At 43.5% G+C, this 16,138-nt stretch overlaps 1 protein-coding gene across 10 annotated transcripts in view; it reads right to left on the bottom strand.

Moving 5' to 3' along the window:
* Positions 1-16,138, bottom strand: part of dtn (transmembrane protein 132C dtn) — a 597,671-nt gene that overhangs the window by 202,762 nt on the left and 378,771 nt on the right. The gene's annotated exons all lie outside the window — the stretch shown is intronic.

The following is a 16,138-nucleotide window of genomic DNA, read 5'->3' as shown; positions in this document are numbered from 1 at the left end:
CAATATGCGTAATGATAATGGCTGCAATATCTGCAGAAACATCGACAGTTTCATCTCCACTGGAGGAACAGAAGACAAATATGACGTCACAAATGGCATCCCAACTAGAATCGCAGAAGGCTCGTATAACAACTAAGATGGAAACACAGTTAGAAGAACAGAAGATATATATGGCTGATCAGTTGAAAGCACAAGAAACTCACATATCCTCGCAGCTGGAGGCACAGGAAGCAAGGGTAGGCAGAAGTCGATGATTTAAAAGATCGTATGGAGCAATTACAACTAAATCACCCAGCTGTTCCAGCGAGCAATCCGAAGGTAAAAACTCGCTTTCCCAAGGCCGTCGGTTCTATGTACCGGAGCGACTCGGGATTTTCCCGACCAAGGACTGCCATTTCAGTGTAACCCATTTAATTTATTGCGTCCCTCCCACAAATTGTCATCCTCCCAGCAGCTCCTTGCAGCGGGACTGCTCCATATTCTCTTGCTCCGGGAAGGTATCGAACCCAATCCGGGTCCGTCTCCTGACCCCGGCCCCGAGAAATGGTTTTGCCGCATCTGCCGGAAATTAATCTTTTTAGGACGGTCATACTCTTGTCAGTGTGTCTCGTGTAAGGGATGGTTGCATCGGACAGGTTTTTCTGGGCTAGACCCCAAAACCTGACGTCCACGTAACTTCTATAAATTTTTGTGGCTCCTTGCTGTTCACGTCCTAGGACGTCCCGTAGTCTGCGCCTTAGCGCCAACGCTACCTTCCAGCAGCCCCGCTGCTCAGCAAGCCACAACAAGTACCCGCTGTTGCTCGCGCCCCACGGCGCCACTAACTCACACGGCTGCTCCCACTCATACCTACAATCTCCGTAGTAGAGTCGGGAGCAATGCCGAGCATCAGCCCCTGCCCCCGTCTTCTTCCCCCCCCCCCCCCCCCTCTTTTCTGCCAGCAATTGTGTAGGTCAGGGAACCAGACTCTTGTTCCCTACCTCCCTTTGCACCGTTTGCCAGCACAGAATATATACGTTTGCGACATCCGCCCAATGCAGCTCCTGCCTTGGACGGTGCCACTTTCTTAGATGTTCTGGTCTCCGCGACGGCAACCCCCCGACGGGTTTCATTGCGCAATGTTGCCAGGCCGCAAACCCAAATACACCGGGTACCTCAATGCCTACCCAATGAAGTCTAGTCCCAGGGCACAACAGCAATCGCGTTCTGGCCTTCCACAACCCAGGCGTAGTCACCCGTCACTTACTCCCAGAGTGACGACGTCTCCGCCTATTCACTTCAGAATTCTGCAGTTAAACTGTAATGGATTAACTGGGAAGATCACGGAGATAGTCGACTTCATGAAGCGGCACAACATCCGCATTGCTGCGATTCAAGAGACTAAACTCACAGCTAGATCTGTATTGCAGACCTGTTCTGGGTATAATGTCTACAGAAAATATCGCGAGAGCGGAAATGGAGGCGGCCTCGCGTTTATCATACACCACACTGTGCAATATCATATATTTGATCCCGACATCGACCGTAGGGGCAGTGTCTTAGAATGTCAAGGATTATCTGTCCGGTCGGGCGATGCAAATCTAGAAATCATCAACATCTACATCCCTCCTGTCACCTGTTGCCCCAGTGGATAGCGCCCTGATAACAGCGGCGTACTCACTGGAAACAATCGCATTATCTTAGGCGATTTCAATGCCCATCACGATCTATGGCATTCAAAATTGCGGGTGGACAGTAGGGGTGAGATGTTAGCGGATCAAATAGAAGAAACGACGTTCCGCAGAATAAACGGAGACGCCCCCACACGTATGGTAGGAAGCTGTCACAATTCGCCGGACATTTCAATCGTGAGCGCAGAACTCGTAAACTGCGTCAACTGGCAGCCGATGGTAACATTGGCATCCGACCACCTGCCTATACTTATTTCGCTCGAGAGTTCCGCCGACTTCATCCTCGCAGAAAAACCCACTTTCATTAACTTTAAAAAAGGAAAGTGGGACGAATACAAATCCATTACAGACAACCGCTTTGCTGCCCGCCCTATCCCAACTGATGCCCGCCAAGGGGGGGTGCTTTCCGCAAGGTCATTGAATGTGCCTCGGTTCGTTTCATTCCCGCCGGTAGAATTCCCGAAATTCGGCCCCACTTCACGGAAGAGGCCGTAAGTTTAGCGAGAGAACGTGACCTTATAAGACAGCACGATCCCAGCGACCCACAAATAAGGGATATAAACCAACGCATCAGATTGCTTGTGGATGAACACAAGCGGGCGAAATGGGAGGAGCACCTAAGCGGTTGTAACCTCTCTGCCGGTGTAGGTAACTTTTGGTCCACTGTAGAGTCCCTATGGAATCCGTCTAGGCACAATGACAAAGTTTCCATCGCCTTTGGCGACAAAGTGCTGTCGGATGCGAAAAAATGCACGAGCGCTTTCTGCGGACAATACATATGCATTCTACGGTTGACAAAAATAGACGAAGGGCCAACAGACACGCACGTAAACATAAGTTCAGCGCGTCACCAATTACCATCACCGCCAAAGAGGTTGAGGATGACATCGGTCATGCTAAACCATCCAAAGCAGTGGGCCCAGATGGCATAGTCATGCCGATGCTTAAAAGCCTAGGGAAAGAGGGTTTCATATATTTAGCACATGTCTTCAACCTGTCTCTTTCCACCTTTGTCATACCCGAAAAATAGAAAATGGCCAAGGTGGTCCCGCTACTAAAGCCTGGGAAACCAGCTAACATAGAAGAGCCATATCGCCCGATATCTCTCCTATCGCCAGTAGCCAAGACGCTTGAAGCCATTTTCCTCCCCTACTTCAAAGCAAATTTGCAGCTAGCCTGTCATCAGCATGGCTTTAGAAAACTCCATAGCACCCACCGCGCTAAATGCCATTAGCACCCAGATAAATTGTGGGTTAAATCAGAAGCCCCACCAAAGAACAGTACTCGTAGCGCTAGACCTATCAAAAGCTTTTGATACGGTCAACCATGGCACGCTACTGCAAGACTTGGAAGGGTCTACCCTTCCCCATGTCTTAAAAGGTGGACCGCAAATTATCTGGGTGGTCGGCAGGCATCGGTGCAATTCAGAAACGAAACATCAAAGCCAAGAAGAATTAAACAAGGGATGCAACAGGGTGGTGTCCTATCCCCACTTTTGTTTAATTTTTACATATCAAAACTACCTTCGCCACCGGAAGGAGTTACTATCGTTTCTTACGCCGATAACTGCACAATAATGGCCACAGTACCGGGCTCACAGATCGATGAGCTTTGCAACAGAATAAACGGCTACCTCCCTGATCTTTACAGTTTTTTCGCCTCGCGAAACCTGGAATTATCACCGACTAAATCATCCGCGACCTTATTTACAACTTGGACGTCCCAAATGTCGACCATTTTGAACATCCACGTCGATGGCACTACGCTACCGACTGTCCTACACCCCAAAATCTTGGGTGTGACGTTTGATCAGGATCTACATTTTGGTGAGCACGCAGCCGCAATTGTTCCGAAAATCCAGAGCCGTAACAAAATCCTCAAATCCCTTGCTGGCAGTACTTGGGAAAAGACAAAGTAACGCTCATTACCACATACAAAGCCAGCCGTTTGCATGCTACGCGTCCCCTATATGGTCGCCAAGCCTAAAAACTACCCACTGGAACAAGCTACAGGCCTGCCAAAATAGTGCGCTCAGAACCGCCAAGGGCTGTCTTCTTATGTTCCCAGAACACCATCTACATAATGAGGGAGAGAAATAATATGCTAACCAAACAGTTCCTGTTGAATACCCAGAAACCGGGGCATCCCAACAGACATCTGATTGATGAGCCAACACCGCCTAGGGACTTAAGGAGTGATCTCCGTAAGCATTTTGAGGAAATACGGCACCTGAGAACTCTGCCGTATGAAGCAAAAAAACACAAGCGGGTCCTTGGTGAACTCCACAAAGAGGCGTCGGACTTTTATGCCGGGAATTGCCCGGTGAATCTAGTACTCAGGGAACAGTACCCAAAACTTGCGAAAGAGGAACGCATACTCCCCAGGGAAACGCGAGTCACTCTGGCTCAACTTCGTTCTGGATACTGTAACAGATTAAACTCTTACATATCCAGAATCAACCCCGACATAAAAAATGTATGCCCCGCTTGCAATGTGTTCCCACATGACACCTACCATCTCTTTAATTGTAATGTGGAACCAACGCCTCAAACACCCCTTTCATTATGGTCCACCCCTGTCGAAACAGCAAGTTTCCTTGGAGTCCCGTTAGAGGATATTGATGACAATTTGTGATCGGTCGCATCTTTTAGGTGGGGCGAAACATTGCTACAACAACAACAACAAGAACAACAACAACAAGAACAACAACAACAAGAAGAAGAACAACAAGGTAAAAACTCCATCTTTTGACGGTTCTGTTCCTTTCCAGGTCTTTAAGTTACAGTTTGAGAAGACCGTAACAGTGAATAACTGCGGAAAATAAAGTTGCTGCACTGTTCGTGGCATTGAAAGGGCCTGCAGCGGAAATCTTACAGACTATTCCAGAGTACGAACGGAATAGTTATGAAACATTGATGGCCGCTGTCGAGCGACGTTACGGAAGCGAAAACAGGAAACTGATATATCAAATAGAATTGCAAAACCGTTACCAAAAAGCTAATGAGACTTTGCAAGAGTTTGCGTCGGATGTTGAAAGTTTGGCTCATTTGGCAAATGTGGACGCACCCATGGAGTACACCGAGAGGGTAAAAATCCTGAGTTTTATAAATGGCATACGCGACGTAGAAACGAAGCGAGCGACATATGCAAACCCAAAACCCACATTCGCAGAAACGGTATCCCATGCACTGACTCAGGAAACAGCGTCACTTTTGAGTAAGCCCGCATACAAAGCTCATCGCGTGGAAGTGGAAAGGCCAGACTGGGTAGAAACAATTTTGAAACATTAAAAGGAACGCAGCAGATAAACGATGGTGCCGTCAAATGCTTTAAATGTGGAAATCCAGGGCACATTGCACGTTATTGCAGTACCAATCCTAACCGTTCTAGCAATGTGGGTGGCCGTAAACGCAGAGCTGAAGGAGATGAGCAAATCTCCATATCCACTCAATCGTTAAAGTAAAGCGAGTCAGCCGCAAGGGGCGACAGATGGCTCCCTCAATTGAATGCCCCATAATCTCTATCTCGCATTGGAAGAAGGTCAAGCAATCTTACTGTCGGAGGATATGTGGATGGAAAGGAACGTTTACTGACTGTAGATACGGGTGCATCCCATTCTATCATTCGATCAGATTTAGTCAACAAGAAGATAAGACCATTGCTTGGAGCAAGATTACGTACAGCCACGGGAGAGGACACCCAGGTAATTGGAGAAGTAGCATGTGAAGTAGCTCGACAGCGGCCATCAATGCTTCATAACTATTCCGTTCGTACTCTGGAATAGTCTGTAAGATTTCCGCTGCAGGCCGTTTCAATGCCACGAACAGTGCAGGAACTTTATCTTCCGCATTCTAGTTGTTCACTGTTGCGACATCGGCGCCATCGAACCATCAGCTAGTCCGTGGAGTTCACCTGTGGTACTTGTGAAGAAGAATTATGGAAAAATGAGGGTTTGCGTGGACTATCGAAAGTTGAACGACGTTACTAAAAAGGATAGCTACCCACTGCCAAGAATTGACGACACACTGAACTCGCTATCTGGTACAAAATGGTTTTCCACACTGGACTTAAAAAGCGGCTACTGGCAAGTGGAAGTAAAGGAGGAAGACAAAGAGAAAACCACTACTTTAGTATCGGTGATGGTCTTTGGCAATTTAGAGTAATGCCCTTTGGACTATGTAATGCACCAGCCACTTTCGAGAGACTCACGGATCAGGTATTGAAAGGACTATATTGGAAAACATGCTTGGTGTACTTGGACGACATCATCGTATTGGGCAAGAACTTTGATGAACATCTTAAAAACTTAGAGGAAGTTTTCCAGAGAATATCTGGCGCTGGTCTGAAACTAAGTCCCAAAAAGTGTTCGCTGTTTAAAAAGGAAGTAAATTATTTGGGTCACAAGGTAACGACAGAAGGCATCTGTACTGCGAATGAAAAGATAGAGGCAGTATAGGATTGGCCAAGACCACTGAATCTGCATGAATTGAGAAGTTTCCTTGGGCTGTGCACATATTACCGCCGATTTGTACCAAACTTTTCCAGCGTAGCCCATAGCCTCCATCAGCTTACAAGGAAAAATAAAGCTTTTGAATGGAAGAAGGAGCAAGAGGTGGATTTCCAAACATTGAAGGGGCGTTTCTGCACTGCCCCAATGTTGGCATATCCGATTCCAGGAGCAACATTTATTCTAGATACAGATGCGAGTGGATATGCTATAGGAGGCGTTTTATCACAACTGGTCGATGTGCAGGAGAAGGTAGTTGCATATTACAGCCGTTCAATTGGAAAACCAGAGAGGAACTACTGCGTTACACGGAGAGAGCTGTTGGCATTGGTAGAGTGCATTAAACATTTTCACAAATACCTCTACGTCCAGCGATTCCGCGTCAGGACAGATCACGCAGCGTTGAAATGGCTTCTGCAGTTCCGTAATCCGGAAGGACAACTGGCACGGTGGATCGAGTGACTATAAAGCTATAACTTTTCGCATCGAAAAGGTAGTACCCATGGAAATGCTGATGCAATGTCACGAAGACCATGTAGTTTGGAATGCAAGCACTGCTCAAAGGCCGAGGCTAAAGAAGACATTATAGATGTCCGGCTAATTACTATAACATGTACGGATGAATGGGACAAAGAACAACTAAGGAAGTGTCAGCCAGAAGATACTGATCTGTCACATGTTATGCAAGGACTAGAACGAAACGAAAGACCAAATAGAGAGATGTCAGCAGAGAGTCCCATTGCGAAGTCATATTGGCCACAGTGGAACAGTTTAGAATTGATATCCGGGTGCTTGCATCGAATATGGGAGAGTGAGGATGGTCAATACAAGAACAAACTGATAGTCGTTCCCAGAAAGAGGATTCCTGACGTGCTCAGAGAGCTGCATAATGGTCCAAGCGGAGGTCATCTTGGAATCACGAAGACGCTCGAGAAGATTAAACAGAGATTCTATAGGGTTGGTTGCCGTCAATCGGTCACTGAGTGGATTGCGAACTGCGAGGTTTGCAGCAGATCGAAAGGGCCCAAAACCCGAAGTCATGGCCAGATGAAGCAATATAACTCAGGTGCGCCATTTGCGAGGATCGCTATGACTGTAGCAGGTCCATTTCCTACTAGCAACTGCGGAAACAAATATGTATGTAACTGATGGTTATGGATTATTTCAGCAAATGGCCAGAGGTATACCCAATCCCAAATCGAGAAGCAGAAACAGTAGCAAAAATGTTTATAAATAATTGGGTTGCAAGGTATGATGTACCAATAGAGTTACATTCTGACCAAGGCAGGAATTTGGAATCAGCTGTGTTCCAGGAATCGAAAACACGGACAACTGCATTGCATCCTCAGTCCGATGGTATGGTGAAACGTTTCAAAAGAACCTTGGAGGAGCATTTAAGGAAAGTAGTAGACAAGTACCATAAGGAGTGGGATAACACATATCATTATTCTTGATGGCTTACCGATCGGCAGTGCATGAGACAACGGACCAAACACCAGCAAAGGTAATTTTTGGCAATGACCTTCGACTGTCAGCTGATTTGAAGTTTGGGAGAGATGCCGATGCGTAGAGAAATGTCAAGAAATCCACTGGTGTCTTGGGAGAAGAGGTGAGAGAGATACACGATCTTGTAAGGCAACGAGAAAAGATTATGAGTGACAAGATGAAAGCCAGATACGATAAAGCAATTAATTCGGAAGGTTTTCAGGAAGGAGATTTGGTGCTGTTATACAACCCACAACGAAAAAAAGTTTTGTCTCCGAAATTGCAGTGTAATTGGGAAGGCCCATACAAAGTTGTAAAACGGATCAACGATGTAGTGTTCCGCATGCAAACCACTGGCAAACCACGAACCAAAGAAGTGGTTCATTTGGAAAGGCTGGTAGCGTTTAGATCGAGAGATTTGTCTGATCGGGACGATCACACTTAGGTGGAGGGCAGTGTGACGAATATTAGCAACACTAAGGAATACTATCATTTCTAAGCCAATACTAAGCAGTGAGTTGTATGCAAATCAACAAATCAATCATTATGTCTATACATATTGTTACGAATATTAGGAAAACTAAGGGGTGCTGCCATCTCTAGTCCGATGCTAAGCAGTGACGTGAATTCACATCAATAATTCAATCATTATGTATCTACATAAACGAATCAATAATTGCGTCTACACATATGTACGTATACGAGCAGCGGAGAAGCGATGCACAAACACATGCATATATCTTATCTGAGTTGTCACAAGAGAGGGCAAGTATTACTCAAATGAGAAATTGTGCATCTGTAGTTGTAGCTGAGAAATTTATGACTAAGTAAAATTCTGGAAGCGCCTAGAAGATGCCACGAAGAAATCACAGAGTATAAAAGCATCAGCGGTAGAGTCGCTATGGGCAGTTTCGATTAAGACGCTATCTAGCTAGCAATAGCAGTATTATTTTGAGAGTCAGTTTCATTTAAGCTATCAGTTTGGTTATTAAGCCAGCTAGTTGCAAAGTATAAGTGTTATTGTGAAGTACTTTAATAAAGGCAATTTTTCCATTATTCCACATTGGAGTTATTTATTCAGCAGTTTAGTGATACGAACTTAGCAAAAGGGCAAATAAGAGGATTTGCAAGTAAATTCGTTACAATTGGTGTCAGAAGAGGAATTGTTGAATAAATTCCAGAGGACAACAAGGACATGGCAAAGTTCAGTGAATTGAAGATCCAGCAACTGAAGAAGGAGTTGGAGAGCCGTGGATTGAATACAAGCGGCGTTAAACTTGAACTTCAGGCACGGCTACGAGAGACAATGGAAGCAGAAGGAATTGATGTAGACGAGTATGTCTTTCATCTTGATGGCGACGAGACAACAGCAAAAATTTAGGAGAAAAACGAAACACCGCAGACAATGGCGAACACAGACTTGAACACAATATTAGCTGCAATATCTGCACAAACGTGGACAGTAACATCCAAGATGGAAAAACAACTAGAATCGCAGGAAACCCGTATAACATCGCAACTGGAAGAACAGAAAACGTATACGTCATCACAGATGGAATCCCAAGAGACACGAATAACATCGAAGATTGAAGCACAAGAAACGCGTATGTCAGAAATGTCGACACAGATAACATCCAAGATGGAAACACAGCTCGAAGAACAGAAGACATATATGGCATCCCAACTGGAATCACAGGAGGCACGTATTTCAGAAATGACGTCGCAAGTGTCATCTCAACTGGAAGACCAAAAAACATATATGGCATCTCAATTGGAAGCGCAAGAGGCACGTATATCTGAAACGTCGGCAGAAATTTCGGAACAGGTATCATCAAAACTGGAAGCGCAGGATGCAAAATTGGCTCAATTTCAGGCAGAAGTAGATGATTTAAAAGGTCGTATGGAGCAGTTACAACTAAATCGCCCAGCTGTTTCAGCAAGCAATCCAAAGGTAAAAACACCATCCTTTGACGGTTCTGTTCCTTTCCAGGTGTTTAAGATTCAGTTTGAAAAGACCGCCGCAGTGAACAACTGGAGTGCTGAAGATAAAGTTGCTGCACTATTCGTGGCATTGAAAGGATCTGCTGCTGAAATCCTACAGACTATTCCCGAGGGAGAGCGGAACAACTACGAAACATTGATGAGCGCTCTAGAGAGGCGAACACACGAAGCAGATTCACCAAATAGAGTTGCAAAACCGCTACCAAAAGGCTAATGAGACTTTGCAGGAGTTTGCGTCAGATGTCGAAAGGCTTGTACATTTGGCGAATGCCGACACACCCGTGGAGTACACCGAAAGGGTGAAAATTCAGACCTTTATAAATGGCATACGGGACGTCGAAACGAAGCGAGCCACATACGCAAACCCAAAGCCAACATTTGCAGAAACGGTATCCCATGCACTGACTCAGGAAACAGCGTCACTTTTGAGTAAGCCCGCATACAATGCTCATCGCGTGGAAGTGGAAAGACCAGATTGGGTAGACACAATTTTGGAAGCACTGAAGGGATTACAATAAAACAATGCCGGAGTTATGAAGTGTTTCAAGTGCGGTAACCCAAGTCACATTGCACGTCATTGCAGCACCGGTCATGGTAGTTCCAACTTGGCTGGTCGTAAACGCAAAGCTGGAGGAGATAAACAAGAGCGAGTCAAATGTAAAGATCGAGAACTTGCCCCAGCTATTGAATGTCGTGTGATACCTATCTCGCAAACTGTAAGGAAATCGAGCAGTCTTACCGTCAAAGGAAATGTGGATGGCAGGGAGCGTGTACTGACTGTAGATACGGGCGCATCTCATTCCTTGATCCGATCTGATTTGGTCAACAGGAAAGTAAAGCCATTACCTGGAGCAAGATTGCGTACGATTACTGGCGAGTATAACACAGTCCATGGAGAAGTGGTATGTGATGTCTTAATTGGGGAGGTCATGGTTCTACACAAATTCGTTGTGGCAGAGATCGTTGATGAAGTCATATTGGGAGTGGAGTTCTTAGTTGACTATGACATCAGGATCGATATGCAGAGAAGGATTATGCAGTATAAGAACCAGGATATACCACTTAACTTCAAGTTGGAGAAAGGGTTCAGTAGTAATCGAGTAATGGTGTAAAAGACTCGACAAAGGCCACGAAAGTCAAAAGAAAAGGTTGATGGATCGAATGGGCCAAATAAAGCGAAATTAAAAGTACCTGCGAGAAAAAGATCGGCATTGACAAACCCTAATGGACGCACTAAAACGACTGAAAGATTTTTCCAGAAAAAATGAAAGGGTGGTTTCAAGCCAGCGCGCACTACTGTTGTGAAACGTCAAGACGATACTGATGATGCAAAGTCAATCCGTCAAGATCAAGCTCTGCGAAGTAGTTCTTCATTGGCCAAGCAACAGAGTGCGAGGGAACGATCCAGGATAATGAGTAGTAAGATGAAACACAGGTACGACAAGGAAAATAATTCGGAAGGTTTCCGGGAGGGAGATTTGGTACTGCTATACAACCCTCACCGGCGGAAAGGTGTTCCAGCCAAATTTCGGTGCAGTTGGGAAGGCCCGTACAAGGTTGTGAAGAAGATCAGTGATACCATCTACCGCATACAAAGCATTGGAAAACCACGGAGTAGAAGAGTGGTACATTTGGAGATGCTAGCGACGTTTAGATCGAGAGATTTGTCTGATGGGGACGATCAGACTTAGGTGGAGGGCAGTGTTACTAATATTAGCAAAACTAAGGGCTGCTGCCATCTCTAGGCCGATGCTAAGCAGTGACGTGAATTCACATCAATAATTCAATCATTATGTATCTACATAAACGAATCAATAATTGCGTCTACACATATGTACGTATACGAGCAGCGGAGAAGCAATGCACAAACACATGCATATATCTTATCTGAGTTGTCACAAGAGAGGGCAATAATTTGTGCAAGTATTACTCAAATGAGAAATTATACATCTGTAGTTGTAGCTGATAAATTTATAACTAACTAAGTAAAATTCTGGAAGAGCCTAGAAGATGCCACGAGGAAACCACAGAGTATAAAAGCATCAGCGGTAGAGGCGTTATGGGCAGTTTCGATTAAGACGCTATCTAGCGAGCAATAGCAGTATTATTTTGAAAGGCAGTTTCATTTAAGCTATCAGTTTGGTTATTAAGCCAGCTAGCTGCAAAGTATAAGTGTTATTGTGAAGTACTTTAATAAAGGCCATTTTTCCATTATTCAACAGTTTAGTGATACGAACTTAGCAAAAGGGAAAATAAGAGGATTTGCAAGTAAATTCGTTACAATATGTTCATACAGGCAGCGGAGAGAGAGGCATGCATATGCACATGCATATATCTGCGATACTCCCAAAAGTAGGCAATCATCTGTGGAAGTGTCACTTACGTGTACACGCGCATATGGCTATGCGAGAAGCTATAATAATCGTGCATCTGTAGTTATAGCTGGTAAAGGAGTAGTAAATTCTAGAAATAGAAACGCCTGGAAGTATGCGAACGAGATATCACAGAGCATAAAAGGAGTTAAAGCTGAGTAAGCAGTAATCAGTTTGATTTAAGCACGCTATCTGTTGAGAAGTAGAAGTGTTATTGTCTAATAAATACCATTTTGCATTATTGAATATTGGAGTTATTTATTCGTCAGTTTAGTGATTCGAACGTTAGCAGAAGGTTGCAAATAAGAGGAGTTGCACCAAATTCGTTAGAATACTTCTGCGGAGAGCTTGCACCCTCATTGCTTTAAAATGTATGAAAACATTTATTTGAAGCAATTTTTATTTTATAATTTGGGAAAAATTTAAACAACGTGACATCAGGACGGACAAGGCGACAGCTGTTTCGATTATACCTTGTCAAACTCTTCAAAGCCTTATAGGAGTGCGGGTTCATATCCCACTACCGGTAGAAAAAGCTTGGACGAGTTTTACAAGGTATAATCGAAACAGCTGTCGCCTTGTCCGTCCTGATGCCACGTTGTTTAAATTTTTCCCAAATTATTAAATATATCATATTTTTTTAGATAAAGAGATTCACGTAGCTTTGTATTGCCAACAGAATATAGAACAAATTTCGCAGAAAAATTATTTTTTTGGGGTTTGTACGAAAAATTAAGCAAACAAAATTTATTACTTTTAAAACACACGTACATACTGGCAAATACACAACATTATATAGAATTTTCGACAAAAAGGGAACTTTGTTCTCGATATCGAGAAATGGCTTAGAATTCTAGTCGATTTCTAACGTCCATTTCTAATTTGAATTTTTATCAATTATTTAAAATCAATTCAGTTTTAATTTTTTTATTAGTTCAAATACTGCTAATGGGTTGTAAGGATATATACTCAATATAATGATATATCAAAGGCTTTTAATAATAATTTAAAACTTCACTTAAACGAAGCTTTCGCTGCCACTTATTCCTTCAGTATTTAGCTCTGCGTTGACTTGTGGTATGGATAGGAGCACGTCTTCTTCATAATCCCAGTCATATACTATGTCAACAGTTGCTTACTTTCCCGCTTTAACTTCTTTTATCTAATTTTAATTATTACAAATGAAAACTGATTTTGAACCTACCAATATATTCGCTAAAACTTCTAGCCTAGTTTTCGATTACAGATGCATTAGAGAACTACATTCTAATTGTACTGTTAAATCACAATATTTCTCTAACGAAATAGATGTATTTGCTGGCTACTAACGTTGTTGTTGTTGTAGCGATAAGGACGCTCCCCGAGGGCTTTGGGGAGTGTTATCGATGTTGATGGTCCTTAGACGGATGCAGATCCGGTGCGTTCTGGTACCAAGCCCGCCCATCTCGGGAACGATTTTTTATGACCACATGCGTTGGGGTCGCCAGAGCCTCGGCTATTAATGAAACAGGATTCGCCACGGATAGGTGAGGTTGACAATTGGGTTTGGAGAAGCTATATATTGCGCTGACAACCTGAAAGGGTTGTGCTACACAACCCCTTGAATCTGGTATTTTAGTCGCCTCTTACGACAGGCATACGTACCGCGGGTATATTCTGACCCGCTGGGGGACTGTTATCAAAGTCCTCTAACGGCCTAGGAAGTGAGAGGGGTGTGTTAGAGGCGTTGCACAGTGGCATTTTTGCATGATTTAGACGGGAAAATTTAATAACTCACTGAAAAATTAATATATTCCATTCAAACCAAGTGTATATGTTTATATGCCTTAGCTCCCTTCAGTGAGGATAGGCGAAGGGGGTGGGGTGATTGGGGGTTTGACCCCCTCCCAAAATTTCGAATTTACGCCCAAACAAAAACTTTCTTATAGCCTTATCCCGTTCCTTTGTTCACAATTGAACATACCTATATTTAAATTTGTTATCTTCTTCAAACCATGAAGCAAACTTTCCAAGAAAATTAACTTTGGTGTAATTCACTTGAATCAATATCATACAAAGTTTGATAAAAAAAAATTCGACTGCAGCATTCATCATACATCCGTTTCTATTTACTCCCTCCCTATAACAGTACACACGAGGTCTAAAACGACTTTATCCTTTGGCTTTTTGCCACGTTCTGCAACCCACATATCATACAACTCCCTCTTTGTTATCGTCATTATATCAAAACGGGGACCTACGGGGATGAAGAATCATTTGAGTTATGTGTAATAATATTGAATTATTTCAGAAATACAAAAATTATTGCGGTTCAGCGTGGTTCAAACTTTTGGCAGGCTTTTATTTTCACGGTTTTATATATTTTCAGCACAAAAATAATACACATTAAAAACTCATAATTTCGTAAAAAACACTCAACCAAAAAACTTTTGAACACTTGCAAAATAATATAAGTAGAAGAATATTTTTTTTGTTTCAGCAGAAAGTTTTATTTAATTTTAAATCACGCGATATTTTACTTTTGTAAATTGTACTACTTAGTGCGTCATCAAAAACTCACAGTTTGACAGCAGATTGTGCAATGAAGAACAATAATTATAAGAAATGATAATTACCGCTATAGGAGTAACATTGTTAGCCTAAGGTTGTAAGACCTACACATGATCTTCGAAAATTTGCAGCAACGCCTTTCCCTCTTGGTCGATCATGTGCACCTGGAACGTCTACGGAGCAAGCTTCAAGGGATGCACCCTTTTTAGCCAGTTCATCCGCTTTTTCATTCCCATCTATTCCTATATGCCCAGGGACCCAATATAGATGTATGCTTCTTCCTGTCTGCATTCTTTCCAGGAATTCCATACACTCTTAAAACATTTTTACTTGCACTGCTAAGCGAGATTATTGCCTTGGTTGCTGCTTGGTTGTCAATATAAAAGTTGAGACGCCTGCAGTTTAAGCTATTTTCTTCCAGTGTTTCTACTGCTTTGGTTAGGGCTAATACTTCCGCCTGAAAAACGCTACAGTGATTTGGCACCTTGTGGGATCTATTTATTACCGCTGACCCTACTCCTTCAACTACTTTGGAACCATCGGTGTACCCAAATATAGCCTCGTCCGCCATTTGGGCAACCTTACGCCAACTATGAGGTAGGTTGTAGGATCTGTTTTTTTTTGCATCGGCACTGCATACCGCAGCCCCTACTCCCACTACTTTGGAACCATCGGTGTACACGTGTATCGCCTCGTTCGTCATTTGCACACCCTTGCGGCAACCATCTACCGCTATTGTGGCTTTGAGAGCCCTCCAAGCGCAGATAGGGAATCAGTTAGTATGCTCGTCCTGCATTTGATGACGCTATACTACTATGGGCGTATGACCTGCGTTCAAGCTGCCCCAAGGCACTAAGCCTCGTTGCAGTTGTTAACGCTGTTATTATCTACAAGTCTACAGGTGGAATGTGTAGAATGGCACTGTATAGCCGTCGGGGTTGCTTTCAGGCCACCCGTAATGCTAAGCATTGATAGCCTGCATACCCTTTATAATTTTTTGAAGTAGGTTATTTGTACTGTGGCTGTCCACCAAACATCCGCAACCACTTTGGGTTGTCCCAGTTTTTATTCTACCTATTTCTGGAATTTCGTCCAGTTCGTTCACGTAGGATTTCTCCCTTCCTCCTTGTCTTCCTCTTTAGGTGGATGCTGAAGCTGATATACGCATGGTCGGAGAAGGCTGGTCTAGCAAGAACCATCCAATCATACCTTGATATATCACGTTCAGAGCTGAACGTGAATTGAAGAACATTGCTGGATTTTGGACCAACATATTGTAACGAATTTAGTGCAATGCCTCTTATTTGCAACCTTCTACTAACGTTCATATCGCTAAACTGTTGAATAAATAACTCCAATATTTAATAGTGCAAAATGGCCTTTATTCAAGTACTTTCAAAATGACACTTCTATTGTTCGACAGATAGCGTGCTTAGTCGAAACTGATTCTCGCGCCTCTACTGTTGCTGCTTTTATTCTGTGATTTCCTCGTTGCATCTTCTAGGCGCTTCCAGAATTTACTTAGTTACTGGTATATAATTATAACTACAGAT

Source organism: Eurosta solidaginis, chromosome 4, assembly GCF_040869045.1.
Source record: "Eurosta solidaginis isolate ZX-2024a chromosome 4, ASM4086904v1, whole genome shotgun sequence".
NCBI lineage: Eukaryota > Metazoa > Arthropoda > Insecta > Diptera > Tephritidae > Eurosta > Eurosta solidaginis.
Note: the sequence above shows the minus strand (reverse complement) of the source record. Positions and strands in the feature narration are given on the sequence as shown.